The sequence below is a fragment of the Mesocricetus auratus genome, unplaced genomic scaffold (assembly GCF_017639785.1).
Source record: "Mesocricetus auratus isolate SY011 unplaced genomic scaffold, BCM_Maur_2.0 Super-Scaffold_100057, whole genome shotgun sequence".
NCBI classification, from domain to species: Eukaryota; Metazoa; Chordata; class Mammalia; order Rodentia; family Cricetidae; genus Mesocricetus; species Mesocricetus auratus.
In genome coordinates this window covers 3,087,109-3,110,350 of record NW_024429233.1, presented here as the reverse complement: position 1 = coordinate 3,110,350, position 23,242 = coordinate 3,087,109, and positions in this window count along the sequence as shown.

The following is a 23,242-nucleotide window of genomic DNA, read 5'->3' as shown; positions in this document are numbered from 1 at the left end:
ACCATAGCCCACCAAAGTCAAAAGCACTTTGCTTCCATGTGAGTGACAGAGGTATTATTCAGGCTTGTTGTACTTAAAACTAAGTAGAGAGACCTTCTAGAAAGCAGGTCTCACTGCCTCAATGTTGCAAAAAACAAGAGGACAGGAAATAGACAAAAAAAGAATAGGGGTCTCTGTGTGATGAGTACCAGAATACAACCTGTTCACACATGTGTGCATGCGCGCGCGCGCGCACACACACACACACACACATGCCTGCAGGCTTACTCTTCTCTTTTCATTGTATAGATGATTTCCCCAAAGTATTTTTAAGCTGGAGAGATTTCCTAGAAGCTGGTAGAAAAAAACAAAACAAAACAAAACTGCTCACTGCAGGAGTTCCAAGTTATTGGCAGAAAGCCAGCAACCCAGGTATTGGTAACCAGCTTGGTAATGAGTCTCTTCCATGCAAATTGGCTCATTATTATCCACTTTTGTCAGCTCTGGCTGAGTCCTGAGCTGTTCCCCGCCTTGGCTCATGTGAGCATGAAGCGAATAGGGGCCACCAGATCCACCTTCTGTGCCAGATGCCCAGGATGTCTCCTAGGAAGGAGGAAGAGAATGTAGATGGCTGCATCCATGCCATTAGATATTTGTGTTGAATGCTGGGAGCAGAGAAATGTTACAGAGATTTGTAATGAAGTGTTATAAAAACAGAGTTTGATTGAAAGAGCTTTCATGTCATGCAAATGAACACTCTGTCCCATGATTCATTGCCATCAGGAGAACTAAATTTGTACAGCCCAGAGGAAAAATGACTAATGGGAGGCATAATAATTGTCGTTTTGTACCTGCAAAGAATTAATCAGGAGACTCAGAGGAGAGGGCACTTGGCGGCCACTCTAGGTGCATGAGCTGGGGTAGGCAGTGCGAGAGGAGCCAGGGAAATTAGGCTAAATAGCAGGAAGATTTTACTAACCCAGAAGTTTTAGAAGGAGGCATCTCCTCCACAGTGGAACGCAGGTGTGTGATTAGCTGCAGACAGAACTGTGTGAAGGCAGCCTGAGAGTCAACCGCTTTGCAGAAATCATCGAATCAAAGGCTGTAGAGAAGCAGCTGCCCATCCTGAGGCCTGTCAGGCAGCTCACAGAGAAGTCTCCTTCACCATGTTCAGGCAAAGTTTCCTCTACTGATCAAGGAGTTCTGGCTACAGAAAAGTTCTCATTTCGTGCCTAAAGGAAGAGTCTGAACCTTTCTTTTTATGGTCAGTGTGGGGGTTAATCTCCACTACCAACTTTACTAGATTTGGAATCACCCAGGAGATGCACTTCTGGGTTTGTGTATGTGTTGACAGCATTTCTAGATTCCCTAAGAAGGGAAAACTCACCCAGAACCTGGGTGACACAATCTTTTGCCTGGTGGCCCAGATTGAAAGCAATCGGGGAAAAGAGAAAGTCAAATGAATTCCAGAATTCTTTGCTATTGGTACAGTTAGTATTCAGGCATCTGTACTGGTCTGCCTTTGGAGTTCTGACAGCTGTCACCACCAAGAGCACCACCTGTGTCCGTTCACTGTGTTCCCTTCTAAAAGGGCCCTGCCCACCTCCCATACCCCCCTCTCTCCCCCTCCCTCCCTCCCTCCCTCCCTCCCTCCCTCCCTCCCTGCCTCCCTCCCTCTCTCTCTTCCCTCCTGCTGCTCCTGTCCCCAGAGGCTGGTCTCCATGCTGCTCTTCCCCCCTTCTCCCATTGCCTTTCCCCTAATAAAACCCCTCCCCTTGAACTCTGACCCATGGCATCTTTCTCTCAATCACCACCCTCCTTTTAGAATTACATCAGGTACTACAAAGTGTAAGCCTCATGCTTCAGCTATCACTACTATGAACCATTCCAACCATCAAGCCTTTCCCACTGTGTTGTATTTCCAAATACAATCAAAACAAAATCTCCCTTCCTTTAACTGCTTCTTATAAGGTATTTGATCACTGTGGCAAAAAGAAGTAAAGGACATAGCAGATATTTTTGATGTGGGCAGCATCTTGTGTTCATAAGCTGGGGGAAGAAGGAATGGCACCAGGCAGATGTTCTGGAGAATCAAGGCTGATGGAAAGGGGCATTCAGATGGTACCAATTGAGGGCCAGGTCACAGTATACATCTCTAGTTCAGATTTTGCACGCAAGGTGTTTAATAAACAATTCACCTTTCCTATGAGGAATAGCAGTTACTCAAAACAGACCAGGGGATTCTGAAAATTCAGAACTACTATCCCTTCGGGTGCCTCTCAGCTCACTAACCACAAACTTTCAGGTATTTTAACCTACCTAGGAATGTTTCAGATTTATGTAAGGATTGAGAGTCATGGTACAAATCCAGATTCCCAATGTTTCATTAGAAGTGAACTAATGATGCCAGGCATGTGTCCTTCTAGGCCAGCAGACAGCCACAACTGAGTCAGGCTGCCAATAAAACCATTTCCTTTGCCACGGTCCCCACTGCTCCCTTTATAGTTGAACTGGTTCATTCTCTTGCTTTCTCGGCTCAGATTCTGAAGGAAATGAGAGCTATTTTTTCTGCCAACCCTGAGCTAAATGACCACATATGGGAAGTGGCCACCCTATATTCACTTAGAAATCCAGTTATAATTCAATGCTTTAATGCGGTGAATATTCTCAATGAGTAGGCACTTAGAAACTGTTTCTGTCTTTTGAAAGCCCACACTTAGAGGATGAAATTTCCCTATGTGTCTCCCCAGCCCCAGGTGAGCATACTTAACTCCCTCCTGAAGTTTGCCACTCAATTGGCTTCTCCTACAGCCTTGACCACAGGAGAGGGAGACTTGTTTGTGCTCTCGACCCAAGTCGGTCTCACTGCATCGCCCTACACCTTCCCCAAACTGATTTCAAACCTGTACTTCTAACAAGTGACTCAAAACATTATAAAGTGTACTGAATCCAATTTGAACAAAGAAAAAAACCAGTGCTGTGATGGGGTACTGAAGCTTCCCACAGCTGAGACAGTGTGGTCTCCATCCCTGAGCTCAAAGCAATTGGAGGATGAGGTGAGGCAGCTGGCAGATGTGCGGTGAGGCAGCATGGAGGCAGCAGGAGGACAAAGAGTGTGAGGCTGACAGACACAGAGCTCATGCCACTGATGGTGCCTGCTGATGAACAGTATCAGAGGAAGAAGGGGTCCAGTGTGTACTCTGTCCACCTTTCCATTCTTCAGGAGTCCAGAAGATGAAAAATGCCTCTCACAACATAAGCTGTGTTTGCCAATGACAGTTTATGCTGGAGAGGATGTGGAGAAAGGGGAACACTCCTCCACTGCTGATGGGAGTGCCAACTCGTACAGCCATTTTGGAAATCAGTATGGAGAATTCCTCAGAAAAATGGGAATAAACCTACCACAAGACCCAGCAATTCCACTCTTAGGCATATATCCAAAAGATGCACATTCATACAACAAGGACATCTGTTCCACTATGTTCATAGCAGCGATATTTGTAATAGCCATAACTTGGAAGCAAGGTAGATGCCCCTCAACTGAAGAATGGATAGAGAAAATGTAATACTATTCAGCAGAAAAAAAAACAATGGAATTCTGAAATTTGCAGGAAAATGGATGGCACTAGAAGAAACCATACTGAGTGAGGTAACCCAGTCACAAAAAGACAAACATGGTATGTCCTCTCATATATGGATTTTAAACATAGATCGGGGGAGTGCCAGCCTACAATCCCATGGCCAGAGAGTCTGGGAAACAGAACCTTCATCCAATGACTGATGGAAGCAGAGGCAGACTCCTAAAGCTAAACACTGAGTTGAACTCAAATAACCCAGTGACAGAGAGGGAGGACTGATGAGCAAAGGGTTTAAGACTGGGCTGGTTTAACCCCCAGAAACAGCTGACCTGACAAGGGGAAGCTCTTGAATCCCAGACTGATGGCTGGGAATGCAGCATGGGACTGATCAAGACCCCCTGAATGTGGGTGTCAGTGAGGAGGCCTAGGCAATCTATGGGGCCTTGGGTAGTAAATCAGTATTTATCCCTGTCATATAAATGGACTTTGGGTGCCCATCCCACAATGAGAGATGCACTCTCACCCTGGACTCTTGGGGGAGGGTCTAGGTCCTGCCCTGGATGAAACGACAGACTATGGATACCCCCATTGAGGGCCTCACCTTCCCCGGGGAAATGAGGGAGTTTTGGGGGGGCTGGTGGGGAGGCATGGGAGGAGGGGTGGGAAAGGGAGAGGGACCTGGAATTGACATGTGAAGCAACCTTGTTTCTAATTTAAATTTAAAAATTAAAAAATGGCAAAAAAATTAAAGAAAATAAGCTATGTTTAGAAGACTTAGCTCAAGACGAGAGTAGGGTATTAGAGTCCTGCGGCTTCCTCTCCCCCATTGTTGTGTGAGGTCGTCCGTGATCTTTTATAACTTTTAGTGTTTGTTTTATAAAATTAGAGGTTCTAGTATTTGGTGTGTCAGTGTTTACAATTGTTTTATCTTCTTAATGAGTCCTCTTTATTAATATGTAGAATCCATTTTTATCTTTTCTAATTAGTCTTGCTTTGAAGTTTACTTTATCTTGTCTGATGGAAGGATAGCCACACCTGCTTGCTTACAGTTTCTATTTGCTTGGTAGCTTGTTTTCCATCCTTTGGCGCTGCGTTTTGGGGTATCTGATCTAGCTAAGTGTGTTTCTTGGAGACAGTGTATAGCTAGTCTTTGTTTTTTGCTTTTGTTTTTGTTTTTAATCCACTCCCTTAGTCTATATCTTTTTATAGGTGAGCTGGGAACATTTACATTTAAAGTTACCATAGAAAAATGTTTGCAGCTTTCCATCAATTTGTTAGGGGATGTTCTGTTTTTGCTGAATTAATAGTATTTCTTTTCCTTTTCTGTATTAGTTTTAAGGGTTGTTGTTTTTAAGACCTGTTGTTTTGGACATGTTTGTTTCTTTCCTGAGTCCAGTCATCTGTTGTTTTCATGGAGTGTGTGTGTTTTATGTACTCACAGGAAGGAGGCCACCTTTCTTCTTTCTTCCTGTAAAGTATTCCATTAAGAACCTCTATAGTGCTGGCTTGGCTATCAGGAATGCCTTTAACTTGTATTTGTCTTGAAATTCCAATATTTCTCTAGCTGTTTTGAAAGACAGCTTTGCTGGGTATATCGTATTCTTTGTTCACTACTCTTTACCTTCAAAACTTGAAATATTTCATGCCATGCTCTTCTTACTTTTATGGTGGCTGATGAAAAGTTTGATAGTTCCACCTTTGTGTGTGAGTTGTTTTTTTCATGCTACTTTTATTATTATTTCTTTACTTTGTGTTTTTGACATCCTGACTATAATATGTCATAGGGAGTTTCTTCTCTGTCACATCTGCTGCGCGGCCTGTGTCCGAGAACGTGCGGAGGGTGTCGGGGATTGACAACACAGAGACTCGTTCAATGATAGAAAGAAAACTTTAAACAGGCTCCAAAAAGGTTCAAGAAAACCTCCTAAGAAAAGCTCCCACCAGAGAAGCTTCTGCTCTCTCCTCTCCCCTGGCTGGTTCTGCTCTGACCCCAGAGGTGGATGTGTGTGGGTTTTGAAGGTGCGGTTAGTCTTTTGAACAAGGTCGAGGTCAGGGCAGTTTCCGTGGGAAGGCCTTTTCCAGGATCTTATTGTATTGTTTTTAGTAAACATGTTTTTACTAAACATTGTCTTACAGCTGCCTACTCCCAGGCAGAAGGGGAAGTGGGTCTCTGCTCAAGGTCTGGTGTTCCCACACTTCTCTGGTTTTATCTGTCTGGAGTTCCATATCCCTCTTGTGTTTGGAAGCCTTCTTTCTATAAATTTGGGGAGTTTTGCATTCTAATTTTGTTAGTATGCCTCCTCCATTTGATTTCACCTATGCTCCTCTTTCTACACCATGAGTTCTCAGGTTTGGTCCCTTGAATATATCCCAATATATTCTTAGAAATGTCATTCATACTCTTTAGTTTTTGTTTTGGTTCTTCAACTTTATTCTCCATCCCTGAAATCCATTCTTTTTCATGGGCTTGTCTGTAAAGGTCAGGACAAGCCTGGGATAAGACACAGCTTCCAAGGACAGACTCAGAGTGGCCTATTTCCTCCACTTAGGCACTACCTCCTGAAGGATCCACCACCTCCTGATAAAGCTATGTGTTATGATTCCAACAGGGATCAATCTGTTGATAGAGTCGGTACCATCATGATTCCATCCCTTCTTAATAGCACCAGTGGTTGGTGACCAAACCTTCAATACAACACACTGACCTTTGGGGCACTCCATATTCAATCAACCCTCACGTGAGCCAAAGATTCTTGTGTCTACTTTGTCCTATGGGTGCTAATCTCCAGCTGGGTACTCATGGAGTGAGTATACATGTGGCTAAAATTGCTCATATCTTGCCAAGTTCTTGGCTGATAAATCTGAACTGATGAACTGATGGGTATGAAGTACCTGCCCTGCACAGGACAGAGAGACTGGTGGCTTTGAGAGTGTGGGAAGCAGTTTGAGCAGGCCTTAGCAAAGCACCCACCCATACTCCCTCCCAGACACACCTGCCCCTCCACACATACCAGCAGCCTCCTTGAAGCATGTAGTTCTATGTGCTGCTTTTGAAGTTGGAGTCACCTTCCTTGACTAAGAAGCTGGCTGAAAATCCCAAGAAGCTGAAAAATCAGTACCCAAATAAGCAAATACTTCTGGGCATGGAGTCCTATGACACTGTACATCTGTCCTGGCTGTATAGCCATCTTCTATATAGCAGGCCTAATCACTGTAAATCCCAAGAGTAGGAATGCATGGCAAGACAAAGGCCATGGCTTGCTAATACCACATGGTACCATGGAATTACAACTTTCAAAGCCCTTATAGAAATTCTGCTTGAAACTGGATTCTTATCCTTCTCCCACCTCTAGTATTCAAACATTGGGAGAAATGTACAGATTACAGGTCACCTCATAAGACTGTCAACTTTTTCATGGGCAGACCCTTTTACTGGCCAGATCTCGAATCTGTTAGGTAGGTTCAAGGTTTGTATTTGGAGAATTTTCTTTTGCAGACCAAGGTACACGAATAATTCTTCTTATTGCTTATTTTGTCCCACCTTTTAAATAAAGCCCAACATCCCTGAGCTGCAAAAACAAATTTTAGGCAATAATAGCAGGCAATTTACCGCGACAAATGAATATAACAGCAACAACAAAATAGTACAGTTCAGCAGGGGCTTGTGGGTAATATTTGTACCGGTATGTGTGGCAGCATTGTCAAGGGTCTGTCAAGCCTCTGCTGTATTCTGACTCCCCAGGAGGCCCATTACAAGCTGAAGGCACTCAGTTCCCTGATTTCTTCTTTTCTGAGTTATTTATGACAGACGAGGAGGGAGGGAACCCAACCCTCAATCCTGTGAGTCACTTAGAGATAGGTGAAATCAAGCTACCCCACTAACTCCTACTCCCCTCCAGGGCCTGTTTGACTGGCTCCAGACCTCTAATATCTGGGGCTACTGTGACTCAGAACTGAGATGGTGTCACTGTAATTCTGCCTTCCCATCTCTATGGTCCTCCTGGCCTCTTAGTTCCATCAAGTGTCTCCACCTCCTCTTCCTTCCATCTTCTTTGTTAGCATGCCTGGTTCAAGGCAGCCCCCCTCCCTCCTGTTAGAAAGCCTATGGTTCAAGTCTGAGCAATGCATTGTTGACCAACTGCTTGAGCCTGGAGTCCACATGTCCACTCACCCCTTGAATGAACTCTGTGCCTACTACATTTAATAAGACTCACCTTCCAGCAAGGGCTTTGTGAACAATTTGTGCATAAAACTCAGCCTCGGCCCTTGAGAAACTCAGCTTTCATGAGAGAGAGAAGGCTAGTAACCACAAAACTCATCAACAAGAAAGCAAGGTACATGTGAATACACACCCCACCGTGCTCTTAAATGTTCTCCATAGGCTCACATAGTACTTGACCCTGATTCATTCATATTCTTCCTCTCTTCTCCTCCCCTTCCATATTTCCCCTCTCTTCTGCTCTCTCCTTCTCCCATTTTTACACTCCTACCACTCTCCCTTTTTCTCTTTTAGCTGCCATAAAGTGAACATATTATCCTCCTCTGTGCTTCAGCCATGATTTTATGCCTGGTCACAGACCCATGAGTCAAACAATAATCATGGATGCATTTGAAACCTCTGAAATCAAGAACCAAACTAACCCCGCTTATAAGTTGATATCCTAATTTTGACACAGCGAAAAACTGACTAACACAGTCACCTGCCACTGTACTTGAACTACTCCAGAGGACCAATCCTTTCAGGTCTGCTCTGCTGTGTCATTGCAGGACCTCAGTGGAGACTGCCACATTGCCAGAATTTTCTCAAGTTCTTAATTTCATTGCTTACTTGGAGGATAGCCTCTTACCCTGTGGGTGCACAGAAATACCAGCTCCTCTGAGAACTCTTCACTGCATTCCCTCCCAGCAGGGGAAACTGACATCCCACTTCTGTATCTGCTCTGATTCAGCACTCACTCATCCAGCATTACCCAGCAGGAATCTATCCTCCTCTGGACCAGGAGCAGCCTGCCTGAAGACAGTCTGCTTGCATGACCTAAGGCAGGGCCCAGGATGTAGTGACTGCTCCATTCACACTGCTTAGCAAATCTCTGAATGAACAGCAGCTCCAATCTCCCAGCCAGGTCCTCTGAGACTGGAGTAAAGACCCCAAGCTAGACACCAGTCCTGTGGAGGCAGGACAGTTGCAATCTTTCTCTTCACTCTCATGTCTTCTGCAGTCTTTTTCCATCCCCTGCTTAGATTTCAGAATGGGAACTTGAGAGTCGACATCAGTGTGTGAGAAGGCAAAGGAAATCACAATCTTAAGGATGACAGCCCAGAAATGTTGAGCTTAAAAACCCCCTGGGGATTCACCTTCACAGATTTGGCAAAGAAGATGTAAATATATATTTAAATTCAATGCAAAGTCACTGGTGACTTTTTTGCTCACAGTGGTACCTGGTGAGTCCATAGATGCCAAAGCCTATCTTACTATGTTTCACTCCCTCCATAATGCCTGTCAGCAGCTGAGCTCCACACAGGAGAAAACCCATCAAAAAAGATTTCCCCAGGGAGGTAACCCCTGAGAATTTCTGGGAGCTGCATCTAGTGTGAGGTTTACTAGAGAGAAACCTGTGAGAAACAAGCTTTCTTCAAGAAGGGAATGGCCCAGGGTGAGCTGTGGGAGTTGCAGGGGGGATGGAAGGAGTTGGGGTGGCAGACAAAAGGGAGCCTTTGCATCCTGGGGACTCCAATTCACCTCAGGGGATCTATGGGTTACATCTCCCAAGACAGAAGACAGGATAATAGTACTGAATCTCCAGGAAAGAAATCCAGACTGGCTTTAGGTGATTGAGAAGGAGAAATGGGGCTCTTCCAGGATCTCTGGGGTGCCTAGGGAGGCTGCAAATCTGGGAGAGATGAAGCTTAGACAGCCCCAGATAGAATCACTTAGGAGAATTCCTTCTTGTCCTGGAGCCTATGTGCTCCAGATCCGCAGACCTCATGTTTGGGGGCAGGTAGGCATGCATTTGTTTGGCTTTGGCAAAGTGCTCAAGCTGAAAGGGAAGCCACCTCGGCTCACAGCCAAGGAGGGCATGCTGTGCTTTTTATGGTGACGTGACACAGCAAAATCGTTCAGATGGCTCACAATAGAGCTGAGCCACCATCGAGGAAACTGGGTGCAAAGGTCTGCATTCCCCGCTCCCCACATTGCTGTACTCCAGAGGGCAGCATAGGCGATAGCCTGTTTTTCAGTACTCAGGACAGCTCCTATGGGGGGAGGGGAGGACTACTGAGACAGGACATGAGATTATACCTATGGCAGGGCTCTGGGAATGTGAGCTAAACTAGATGATAGAGTGCACCCAACAGGGATGGGAGAGCACAGTGCCTTTGTCTATGACCTAGATGTAGCATATCTTTAACCAGCCTTTGGTTTGTCCTTTTATTGTCTTGGTTTGAGATGTGGTTGTGTTAAAAATGTAACCTAGACTGGATTCAATCTAGTAATCCTCCTGTCTTTTCTTCCTGAGTGCTGGGAAGTGTTGTGTTTCACCCAACAATTTTAATACTACAGGCAGGACATGATTATAATTATCAAGCACTAACCACACTCCAGGCAATTAACTATTGTTGCAGCACTATACATCAATCATTGTGGTTATTCTTATTTCACAAGCAAAGAAACCAAAATTTAAGAGTGTTTAAGGCACCTGTGTAAAGTCACACAGCAAGGAAAGCAATGCCACCAATTTATCCAGTGATTGCTGTGGGGGAATATGGTGATTTTAGTCCTCTTTATAAAGCACAAGAAAGACATTTCTCACATTGTTGGTGGGAAGAATCTTTTACTGTGATTGAGCAAAGCCTCTATGGGTGTAGGGAGTCATTATGGGATCTCACAAGGCAGAGCATTCTTGCCTGGATGCAGTTAAACATCTGGTCATTTTCATATGTACAGAGATAAGGAAAGAGAAGGGCATTACCCACTAACCTCTGTACCTTTTGCAATACATTAGTAAACTCATCTTGGTCCCCCCACGAATAGGACACTGTCTCTAGCAGCTCAATTACAATCTACCACCTTCTCAAATGGGACCTTTTCCACTCCCAGAGTCCCTTTCTTGAGCCCAGGAGGTAATGTTTGTAGCCTGAATATTCTGATGAAGTCACCCCTTTTATCTACCCATGTCAACTCCATAGCAGGAACACAGCCAGGCATAGCTAATCCAGACACTGCTCCCCCATGCTTGAAGTCACTGGTTTAAGATGAGCAAGTAGCCTCTGATAATTAGAGCCTCCAGACATCCATTGACATTAACATTGATGCTTATTTCCCCTTTGAGATTGCTGGCTGAAGGCTGTGACAGAATGAAAGAGAATATAGAACACATATGGGTTCTGCTGACTATGAATCAGCACCCAAACACCTGCAGCCATGTGTTCATTCTAGACTTACAATGGACTACATTGTGAACAGTTAGAACCTCCTTGCCCTAATACCTCAGCCTTCCTTCTGATCAAAAGCAGGCAAACATTTTGACACACTTCCTTTGTAGGCATTGGTTCTTGGTGGTATTTTTTGCACTCTAAATGTAACTTTCAAGGCCAAGTAAGTCCTATGACCCCTGTCTCAGTTAGGGTTTCTATATTTGTGAAGAAACACCATGACCATGGCAACTCTTATAAAAGAGAAACATTTAATTGGGACTGGCTTACAGCTCAGATGTTCAGTCCATGGTCCTCATGGTGGGACATGGGGGTGTGCAAGCAGACATGATGCAGGAGGAGGAGCTGAGAGATTTACATCTTGATCCACACACAGCAGTGTTCCACATTGAGCATGACTTGGGCATAGGAGATCACAAAGCCCAATAGTCACACACTTTCTCCAAACTAGACCATGCCTAATCTAGCAAAGTCACACCTCCTAATACTCCTACTATCTGTGGATGCTGTTTCTTTCAAATCACCACAATGCCCATGACATATTTTCTCACCTGTCAGTGGGGAGAAGTCTGGGTCTTACTCTCTGCAAGTTCTGCTCCCCAGATAGAGGCCTAACACCTAACTCCTCCACATTGACCAAGGTCCAGTTCACAGCCTCCTGCTGTTGCAAATGGACTTCCTAAAGTTCCTTTCCCTCCACCACTTCCCCTGGAGAGAAATTAAGGAATGTGTATATCTGAAGATCCATGATACTAACTCATAATATATTCTGTCACCTTCTATTCTAAAGAATGAGATTAATAGAATATAAATGAGTCTCTCATGTGTACATTCAATTTTAAGAAAAATGGTAAGTAAACAACATCTGGAGTTGTTGGCTAATCATGGGAACAGACATGCCTTGATACTGAAACCCGCAAACTCATTACCTTGCTGAATGATCCAGGGTGAGTACCTTGACCTCTCTGAGATCCTTTATCTATAATGTAATAACAATGTACCTGCCACATCTATTTCTGCATTGACAGGGTAGCCTAGGCTCTGAGCAACTGCTTGGTCTGAAAGGTGATGCTGAGTCATACCATAAAAAGCAAGGCTTAACTTCTACAGAAGAACTCTCACTGTTAGTGAGAGTGTCCCAAGTGACTGTTAGTAACTTAGGTCATAGGACTTAAATTGCCTGAAAAGTTAAATTTAGAGTGGGGAAAAAAGCCATCAAGAACCTTGAAGCAGTTATCTTTAGATTCTTTCCATACTATGACAGAAGGCACACATTCAGAAGCCTCTAGGGATGGGAGCTTATAGAGGAGTAAGCCTGGCAAGGGGCAGAGCACATGACTATACACCACCTGGGTAATGAGCTATTAGGACAAGGGCCCAATAGGGACAAGATGTCTAGTATTTTTAGTAGAATCCAGGAATAATTGCTTTTGCTGGTATTATTAACTGTACAAAATAATGGGTGTGGGGACTGGAAATAGGGCTCCTTGGTTAAAAAGCATATACTGCTCTTAAATAGTTCAGTTCCTGACTCACAACTGCCTGTAACTCCAGCTCCAAGGGGGCTGATGCCCTCTTCTGGACTCTAAAGGCAACTACACTCACACAGAGATACACATATATACACATCATCAAAAATAAAGTCAACCTTAAAAATAATAGGTTTGGCAATGAAATTTTCACACATGTATATAATTAAATAGGTTGTATTTACTCCCAAATGCCCTCTTCCCTCCCATCTCCTGCTGCTCTCCTTGGTACTCTCAAATAGTTGCTCTTTCAAGTTCTACATCATCTTTTAAAAATCTGTATTTTGTGTATAGCATAAAGCATTGTACCTGTCTCTGAGCCTGGATTGTTTTCTCTCAACATGCTAATCTCAAATCCCATCATTTTCCTGAAAATGATATGGTTTTGTTCTTAAATACACTGAATAAAACTTCACTGGGTATACACACCACATTTTCTTTACCCATCAGTAGGCACCTGGACTGGTCCTGTGACTTGGCTGTTGAGAACAATGCTGAGGCAAACACAGATATGCAGGTGTCTGTGCTGTGTGATCATTGACGGGTTTTATGTGGTATCTCTTTTGGCTTATTTGTTTTGCTTTGTTCTTTTTTTTTCCTTTATGTTTGTGACTATTATTGAAGAGATTTGTAAGAAGCAAAATACTGTGTCTAAGATCTGAGCTCTACCCAGGACCTACCTAACTCTGCCTAGAAATACTGTATTTTCTTCCTGCTTTGATTCCTTCTTAAAAGTTTGTAGGTCAAATTGATTTAAAGCCAGAAATAAGAACCAAAGCAGACCCAACAAATGACAATTTGGATAAGGAGGGTTTTTATTTCACCACACACCTGTACACTATCAGCTTATGAGTTACCAGTTTTTAGCCTGAGTCAGGCAGACTACAGAGTCCTTGCTACACCCCCACCCAACCAACTCTGCTGAATCACCCTGCATCCGGCAAAGACCCACAGCCTGGGATCAGATTTGCATGTCATTCCCCAGGGGCAATTGGATGTTTCTGTCAATTCCTGTTTTCTGAATCTTGCAAGCTCTGAAAATTGAAATCAGCACACACCATTGCTGCCTGCCTTGTTCTGTGACAAACACTACAGAGTTGCTGGACCTCAGCATGCCACCGGGAACAAAAAGTATTAATTGAAACCACATACACTAGCTGTCCCCAGATCCCTCACAGGCACACGGATGATTCACACACAGTGCCTTTGTTTTGTCTCTACCTTTAAACACTCACTCAGGAGGACCAGGCACTTCAGTTTCTCACCCCTTTCCCTAGACACATTTCTGAACTCTGGCCACGAGTCCAACCCCTTCAGCTTCTAAGCATAAGAGAGAAAGCCCCTTCAGGGTTATTCATTGCCTTTTCATTACAGTGGTAAAAATACCATGATCAAGGCAGCTTCTAGAAGGAAGAGTTTATTTGGTATTGTGGCTCCAGTGATAGAGTCTATCACGGAGGTGAAGAATGGTGACAAGCAGCACACATGACATCAGGAAGTCTGCTGATCACTTCTACACGTCTCAGGTAAAGTACTTCTTCAACAAAGCTGCACCACTTCCCCAGACAGTGCCACCAACTTCAAACCACTGCACAAGGAAGCTAGGGTGTGCTTATCAATTGGGGGATGGGAAGCGAGTATGTGTCAGATTGCAGACAACATTTTACTCTCCTTTAAAGTGTCAGTAAAATAACAATGAATAAGAAATAAGCATAGCATGTGAAGTGGGACATGGGGATCCAAGAGGGACACTGAGCTGGATTACTGGGGAGTACAGAGTTTATGAGAAGAGTTAGTAATTTAACGGCACAGGCAAACAGACAGGGAAGCAATAACATGGCCAGGACTCTGAGGACCTTTCAGGCCCCAGCACCAGAGACAAATAGCTTGGTACTGAAGAGCAGAATCAGTCTTCATGGCAAAGGAGGGATCCTTTCCTTATAGCTGTCTGTGGATGGGAGAGGGGGATTGTTCACAGCAAAAGCCCAGAGGCTCTCTGACTCCCAGACAGGACCAGGGAAAGGTAGCAGGCAGTTAATTCACTTCCTAGGTGAAACCCTGGCAGCCAGGGCCTTATAGGCAGTGCCTTAGTAGGGTGCCTGTTGGCATCTAAAATGAGGAGGCTGCTGTGTGAGTTCTAAGGTTACATTCTTACAGTGTGTAGAGATGCACACCTGACATTCCTATACTGAGGAGACTAAAGTAAGAGCACTTTGAATTCAGGGCCGCCTGGGCTCATGGTGGGATCCTATCTCAAGAAAGGCAGGACAAACCATGAAAGGGACATCTTTTGTAACAAAACTTCACAAAAGCAGACCAGATAATTATATGTGGCCCAAAGCTGACACTACTTTGCAAATCTCACATCTCCAATTGGCAGATTCCAGGTTCCAGACAGCATTGCACGTTTGCTTTGGTAGCACCCATGTCCTCAGCACAGAGCCCAGCCCAGGCCCTGCATGGCTCAGTGAGGAGTGGATGGGACATGATGTGGCTACCTCCCATGTTTCAGGGGGCTGGAGTAAAGAAGGAGCAAAGTAAAGAGATAGTTCTCACGTCAAAGACATAAAATAGTTTATCCTAGAGCCAAATATGAGTGACCATGGCTTGGGGTTATAAATTCAGGTTTCCCCAAATTATCATGCTAATTTTTAAAATAGTAACAGAAAAAATAAAATCATAAGATAACAGACTTTTAAAATACATTGGTGGATACATCAGGTGCGTTACAGTAAAGCAGAGAAACTCTGCTATAGGCCTTAGATGCTGTCTGACACCTTTGATTGGCAGAAACTGGGCATCTGCTCATACATTATGAAGGATTTACCTAATGATACAAAACATGCACAGAGGAGGGCAACAAATGACTATTAATAGGAGATAAGGATGTCTCAAGACAATTTAGCACTGGACATTCTAAGGGCTCCAAACCGCTAGAGGTCTAAGTAGTCCTCTAGAGGTGGAGACCTTTGCAGACACAGCCCTTTCCAGGCATTCCCATTCACAACAGCTAAAGAACCCATGTGATTTTTTTTTAATTTGGGAGAAGAGGTTATGGGAGACATGCTGTATGTGGTGCTTTAAATGAAACGTTCTCCAGTCTCTGGAATTAGAATGGTGGGTCCCTAGTTGGTGGCACTGTTTGAGGAGGCTTAGGAAGTGTGCTCTTGTTGAAGGAGGTGTGTTACTGGCAGGGTGTTTGAGGGTTAAAGAGCTCACATCATTCCCATGTACCCTCTGTGCTTGTTTTTTGTGGTCCAAGACTGATCCCTCAGCGTCCTGTCCCTCCAGCCACCTACTGCTTGCTGCCACTCTGCCTGCCATGATGGACTCTTACCCTCTGAACTGGTAAGCCCAAACAAACCCTTCCTTCTCTATGTTGTCTTGGTCATAGTATTTTATCACAGGCAATAGAAAAGTAGTAACTAAACTAATACTGTATGTATATATATGTGTGTGTATATATGCATATATGTACACATATTTATTTTTTCAGATTCTCCAAATTAACAAGAGGGTGGGACATCCTCACTTGTCAGGTTCAGGTGAATCATGCTCATTTCTGTAGGAAATGGGGACCACTAGGGATATCAACTTTTTCTTCTAAAGACATGGTAGGATTGCAAGGACCTTACCTATGCATCTTGTTCAGAGAAATCAGACATGAAGATGTCACTCCAGAGCAGAAAGTTGAGAATCTGTGTATGATTTAATACATTGCTATTTAGTGGTCCCTGCACTGTTGTAACCATAGTTACTTTGAATGGTGGGAGAATTGTCATTCTGGGTCTAAGAGGCCCAGAGCAAGGCCTCAGAATCCACAGTGATAGGAAGCATTAACAAGAAATACCCTTTGTTATTTTAAAACAGGGAGATTCACAGTCCCCTCCCCCCCAGGATCTAGCTTATCTGGATTGACAGAAAAGTCTGTTTGGAAACATCTATTTGGACTTTAAAACAGGAATACCTGAAGCTCTGTGCTTTTATTTTCCTCTGACATTTTTGCAATTTCTTTCACACATCTTCACTTTTGTATGTGCAAAATGGTAAGCATGTGAGAAAACACAGATTATGTAAGAGTGATGAAACAGCATAAGAGCATACAAACACAAGAACACATCAAGGGCATCTGCATGTATTTCTACTTTAATGATTAACAACTCATGGAAGGTTCACACTGTAGAAGAACAGATGACCTAAAAAGAGAATAAAGCATATTTTTATTGACTGAAGAGAAAAATCCCCCACAGTATAAAGAAGAAAAAGGCAACATGAGGAATAAAACTGTACCCCAACTTATTTGTGACATGTTCAGTTTCTCTCATCAATGTTTTGTGAGTTTAGTATTGTAGAACTCTGGTCTCCTTGATAAATTTATTTTATTGCAATTTTAAAGAATACAGTATTTTTAAAAGTGTGTGTGTGTGTGTGTGTGTGTGTGTGTGTGTGTACATGCCACAGCACATGTGTAGAGGTCAGACAACAACCTGTGGGAGTCTGTCTCTCTTCCCATGATATCAATTCAGGGAACTGAACTCAAATCATCAGACTAGACAGCAACATCTCCTACCTACTAAGCCATCTCACCAACCTAAACTTATTGTACTTTTAACAGTGATGATCCTTTAGGTTGGAGACTGCTGTCCATGTCCTGTTTAGGTCTGAGCATTCACAGTCACAATAAACTCAGCACTTGGAACAGGTGTGAGTTTCTGCAGTAGCCACCGCCCTCTAAAAAGAAACTTCTCTTACCAAGGTTAAAAGCTGGCCAGATTTATAGCTATAAATATAAATATTTCTATGGCAGTGAATGGCCCCTGTGTTATGTATTATTGTTTGTCAAGTCAACTACATTTGGAATTGACCAAAACTCAAGCTGCTGAGTATACCTGTGAGGTATTTTCTTGATTGGTTCAGCTGAGGTGGGCCATATCTTCTGGTGGCAGCCCATATAAAAGACATGTCAGAAGGAAGTATTTGCTCTTTTCCTGCTTACTCTTACTCTCACTGGCAAGTCCATTCCTCCACTGTTATTAGAACCCACTTCCTCAGAATTCTGATGTATACTGAGGATCAGTTGAGACATCTAACCTCCTGGACTGAACACCTATTGAATTCTTTGATATCCCACTGGTAGGCAGCATTGTTGGAATAGTTGACCATAGCTTGGAAGCCACTCTCATAAATCTATTTATCTGTAAAGGTCATTCTTTAAGTTCTGTTTCTCTAGACAACTCTGACTAATATGGCTCACACAGAGAAAAGCAGCACTAACTGGACTTAATGGGTTATAAAAAAACATTCTTTAAATTTGAAAACAAGAAGAGCATATGAAGTTTGGAGGGGACATGACCATTTAGAAACAGGGTTAGGGTGTATGACTTCTCCACTGTCTTCTAAAACTTCTATGAGTAGATTTTAACAAACAGACCCTTTCTGAAAAAAAACAAAATAAAAAGAATAAAAAGAATGCATTTTAAATGTTTTGAACACACAAGAAATTAAGTAGATGAAGGAAGAATATGTGACCCATCTTGCTTTAATACTCTTCCCAATGTGGGCATATTTCAATACATTGCATTGCACCCCATAAATATAATTATTTAACAAAGATAAAATAAAATAATAATTTTAGGAGGAAACTAAGGAAATGTGGAAGTCAAGCTTTCTTCTCTGCTTAAATCCACTCACCCATCCATCTATTCATTCATTCCTCCTTCTTTATTGTTTTGTTTTTCAAGACAGGGTTTCTCCGTAGCTTTGGAGCCTGTCTTGGAACTTGATCAGTAGAACAGTAGAACAGGCTGGCCTCAAACTCACACCATCCTGTCTCTACCTCCCGAGTGCTGGAATTAAAGGCCTATACCACCACTGCCTGACTCATTCCTCCCTTTCCGGTCATCCATGCCTCCATCACCATGGTTAGATAAAAGTTAGACTACAAAACAAATGAATCCTTTGCTTGGAAGGTGAGCTGAGGGATTTCACACAGAGGCCAAGAAGCTGACAGTATATGATGTAATGGGGGCTTGCACTTGGGATGCAGCCATGGTTCTTTTATGAAGAATCATGGGATATCTTATCTTTAAAAAGTGCTTAAGAGGGCTGCTACTGAGGGCCAAATCTGGGTCTATGGCCCTACCACAGCCAGGGTCTGTGTTGATGTCCATGGCTCCTGATACGATGGAAGGCCATGCAGATGCCAGCATGTTGCAACCTGGGGCAAAATGGGTGTCCAAGGGCTGCCCTGCCATGGGTTCCATGCCTGTTGATCTCAGTGGTCTGTGTTGTCACCTGGTGCTATAGAGTCATTTGGACCTTGGTTACTGCCATGGACCATATCTGGGTCTGTGGACCAGCAGCAGCCAGGGTCTGAGTTGATGTTAATGGCTCCTGTTGCCACAGGAGGCTGAGCAGATATCCAGGGTAGACTATTTTGATGTCTAAGAACCTTGCTGCTGCCAGGGCTGTACTGATCTGGGTGGCCTGTGCTGCCACCAGGGCCATAGTGATATCCTGCCCTGAGTTGTTGCTGAGGGCCATGTCTGGGTCCCTGTTACTGCTATAGCTGGGGTCTGTGATAATATCCATGATCTGCGTTATCACAGGGGGTCATAGGAACAATGTGTGTTGAAAATCCAAGAGCCATGTCCTGCCCCTCATTGGCTCTGGGATAGTTTACCCTGTCCCTCACTGGGCACTGCAGCAGAAGAGCTAACACCCTCTCCCCAGGGAGAACTGGACCTTGCACTCAGGAGAGATAACCCTATCTCTCATCACAGATGTGGGACAGCTGTTCCCAATGGCATGGCCCTAGGAGAGTTGGATCTGCCCCTTGCCTAAGGGGGTGGTCTCAGGGCCCTGGACCAACAACCAGTTCAGCTACAACTCAGACTCACATCTTGTTGGCCTAACATGTACCCCATCTATGACCTGCTGGAGTGTGTGGAAGGACTGGTCCTGTAGAAGGATAGCTACAGGATCTCCATGACTAGGGACACCAGCAAGATATCCAAGAGGAGTTCTGGTGAGGGCCTAGTGAGGATGGTGTGCCGGGAGCCTTGAATCAGACCAATGACTTATTGCAATGAACATTTTGCAGGATATAGCTCCTGACACACAGTAATTTCTGTTCCCCTAGGATGAATGAAGAAGTATTGCAAAGATGGATGAATGAGGTGGGTTTTGCTCATTTGTTTTGTTTTGTTTTTAATTAAGTTGGAGGGGGCATGCTGCATGGGTGAGGGACAGATATGGAGGGACTGGGGCATGAGCAGAGTTGGGGCACATGCTGTGACATTCCCAAAGAATCAATGAAGAATAATGTTTAAATATTAACAAAACTTGCGGAGGGGGAAGGGAAAGCCCGAGATGGAAATCTATTCTCACTTTGAAGAAGAGCAATCTCAATGGAAATGGGAAACTTGGCCTCACTCTTACCAAGCATCACAAGGGGCAAGTCCACACAACAAAGAATGAAGGGATTCCACCACAGCATTAGGGCAGCTGTGGTGAGAGGACCAGAATCAGAACAACATATGCCAACACCAAGTTCTCAGCACAAAGGAGATTTATTTGCCCCAGAGGGACAAAGGGCTGGGGAATAAGGGACAAAGACAGAACGAGGGAGAAGGGGAAAGGAACAAGGGAGAGGAGGAAGGGATATTTGTCCCTCTGGGACAAAGGACTGCCTCTAGATAGAGAGGAGACAGATGTAGCCCACAGACAAACGGCAGTTTTTAAAGGGAAAGGGGAAAGGGGGAAACCCTGTGTTAGGATGAGGTGTTTCCTTTTAATTGGGCATGCTAATTAGGTGAGCCAAAGGGGGATTTTGATTGCTAGACCTTGGTAGTCAGGCCCTGGAGGAGAAAGTGGTCAAATAAGGAAATAGACCTTGGGGGCTAGCTTTAGGAATGTAATCTAAAGGAGAGAATGGGGGAGATGGGTCAAAGGCAAAACCTTTTGTTGACATGTTTGCCATGCCCAGGCCTGTGTTTGCCGTGTTTGGCCAGCTAGAACACGTCAGGTGAATCTCAACTCTTCCAGGGTTCCCTCCCAAACACCAGCCTCCCTGCCTCTCCTCTAGCTGTGGAGGCAGTGGCCATGGAGTCCCTGCTTCTGCAGTTTCTCTGGAGCCTGCCAATGTCCTGGGGGTAGACCCCATGCAAATATGGTGATGAGTTAGTGCAGTACCTTCACCTGAGTCTTCATCAACAGGACTCTCACTAACCTGGCCCACAGCTGGGGCCTGGGACTAGGAAGGTGAGCAATAAACACACTGCTGTGTCCCTTCCCACCCTCTTCAAATTTCCCTGTTTGATGGGGAGGGGGGATGGAAATGAGGCAGAAGAAGTCTCCTGCACAGGCTCTCAGGTCACATTCTGTAAACACAGAACCTCAACCACAGGGAAGGAAGATACCCTGCTGTGAACTGGGCTGCGACAGGACTCTTGAATCAAGGGGAGATATATACTACAGTTACCTTAGGTTTACACATGTGTGTACCATCTTGTTTTGTTTTCCTCATTTGGAAATCACCTCACCCAGCCCTCATATCCTAAGAGGATGTTGGATTCTCCAGAACTGGAGTTATAGACAGTTGTGAACTGCCATGTGGATACTGGGACTCGAACGTGGGTCTTCTGGAAAAGCTGTCAGTGCAAAACCACTGAGCCATATTTCCAAGCCACAGGCCTGGTATTCTTTAGTCTGTGTCTCAAATTTAAAAATTAAAAGTGCCAACAATGTGTTTGTTTTGATGAACCCAGCCCCCGAGCAGCCCCAGGCTGGGAAAGTGATTGTGCTCCATCTCCACTTGGTCCTAATGCCCTGAGAGGAAGCATTACAGCTCCCAGATTATTTTTCCCATAAGTCATTTAATAATATTTTCTTCTCCTAATGACTATTATGACAAGCAGCAAATTGGTAATTGCAGCCATCTAAGAACATGCACAGGGCAGATTTGCAGGATTAATGACCGAAAAAGTTAAATTTAGGTAATGCCTCCCAGTTGGCAGTCAGTCCTGCACTCATGTCCAGTTGAATTTGCCTCCAGGGAGGGAAAAAAGGCAGGTAAAGCTACTAATATGGAGGGTCTGAGGAAATTTCTAGCTCTCTCTGTCTCTCTCATGTGCTCTCACTCTCTTTCCTCTCTCCCTCCCCATTCCCCTCCCTTCTCTCTCCATCTCTCTATTTCTCCCTCCCCTCCCTCTCTTCCACTCTTTGTCTCTCCATCTCCTCTCCGTCTCTCCATTTCTCTCCCTCTTCCACTATTCCAAGTGTGGTGAACATTCTTATACAGTCTGCATAGATAATAAGAGACAGTTGTTGGGGTCAAGGCTGAGTCAAGCAGCTTCCATGGAGTTGTATCTTCCATGGCAGCCAGATGCTAAAATCCTCATGGGAGATGGAAGTTGCTATGAAAATGGCCTTTGAAAATGTCCAGCAGATGTTGGAATAGCTTCTGATCTCTAGCAAAGCACCAGCATTTTGGTTTGTATTTAGAAGCTACTTTGCACATTAAACAAAAAGATTCCAATGCAAAGTCACCCTCTGTTCAGCCAGGGGCTGGCACAGCAAGGGGCTGTTGCAATTTAACCTGGAGAGGTAATGGGAGGGTTTCCTTTAAGCCCCTGGGTCTTCCCAAGCTGACAGGAGTCAGAGGTGGAAATGCTCACTGCATTTACACTTCTTTCCTTCTTCCTCTCTCTCCCTCCTCCCCTCGGCCCCCTGTCTGCTCCTATTGTAAGCTAACTATACATATGAAACAGCATCATCAGTCAATTCGGTGTCAAGGAACTGGGAGTTATCTCCTTGGTAGCATCTTCCACTGAGAGGGTGGCTTTGAATGGAGAAGCAGTTATCTGATATAGGTCCAGGAAGACCCTCCAACCTGTCTTGCTTTAACAGAGATAAGAAAAAGAAGAGGGAGAAGAGAGGATCTGCTGCCTATATCTGTGCATCCAGCTGTTGGGTGTGCAGGGCAACATGGCGGCCTCTCCACCCCTCCAGTTTGACTGCAACTGCAAAGTCCTGGAAAAGTTAACCTGTTACCCCTGAGAACTGAACCCTGTGACATTGCTGTATGTTAGAAAGTTGCCACAAACACTGGACTGCTTACAGCTTTGGCTTTAACTTTTCTTGAAACAAAATGGTTTTTAAAGACTATTCTAATAGGACAAAAAGGGATACCAGGGAGCACACGGTCTTGAATGTCAACAATTTGACTGAGAGACAATTAAAGTAGCCAGGCTCAGCTCTGTGAGTCTGCAGGGATGCTTCACAGAGATGAATGATGTATGGAACAGAGCCTACATCCAGTAGGGGGCTCCGGTGGAAACAGGAGGGTGGTACTTGTAGGCCTGCCCTCTCTCTCTCACTCTTCCCGTGTGAGCTCAGGAGGGTTGTACTTCTAGGCTCTCCTTCTCTCTCACTCTTCCTGTGTGCTTTACCATGAGCTGAGCCCCTGAGCTCTACCACACTCCCCACCACCCTGCCCTGCCTCTCCATAGTTCCAAAAGCAATGGAGGCAAGGGGCCACAAATGAAAATCCCTGAAATTATGACTAAAATAAATCCCCTCTCCTTAAGTTGCTTTGCTCAGGAATTTTGTCACTGCAAAGAAAATCTGACTAATAAAGGGCACATCTCTGAAAGCCACAAGACCTAAACTCAAGTCCAAATTTATCTTGCTCTGTTTTGCCCAAGACGGTCTTGTTGAGTCATA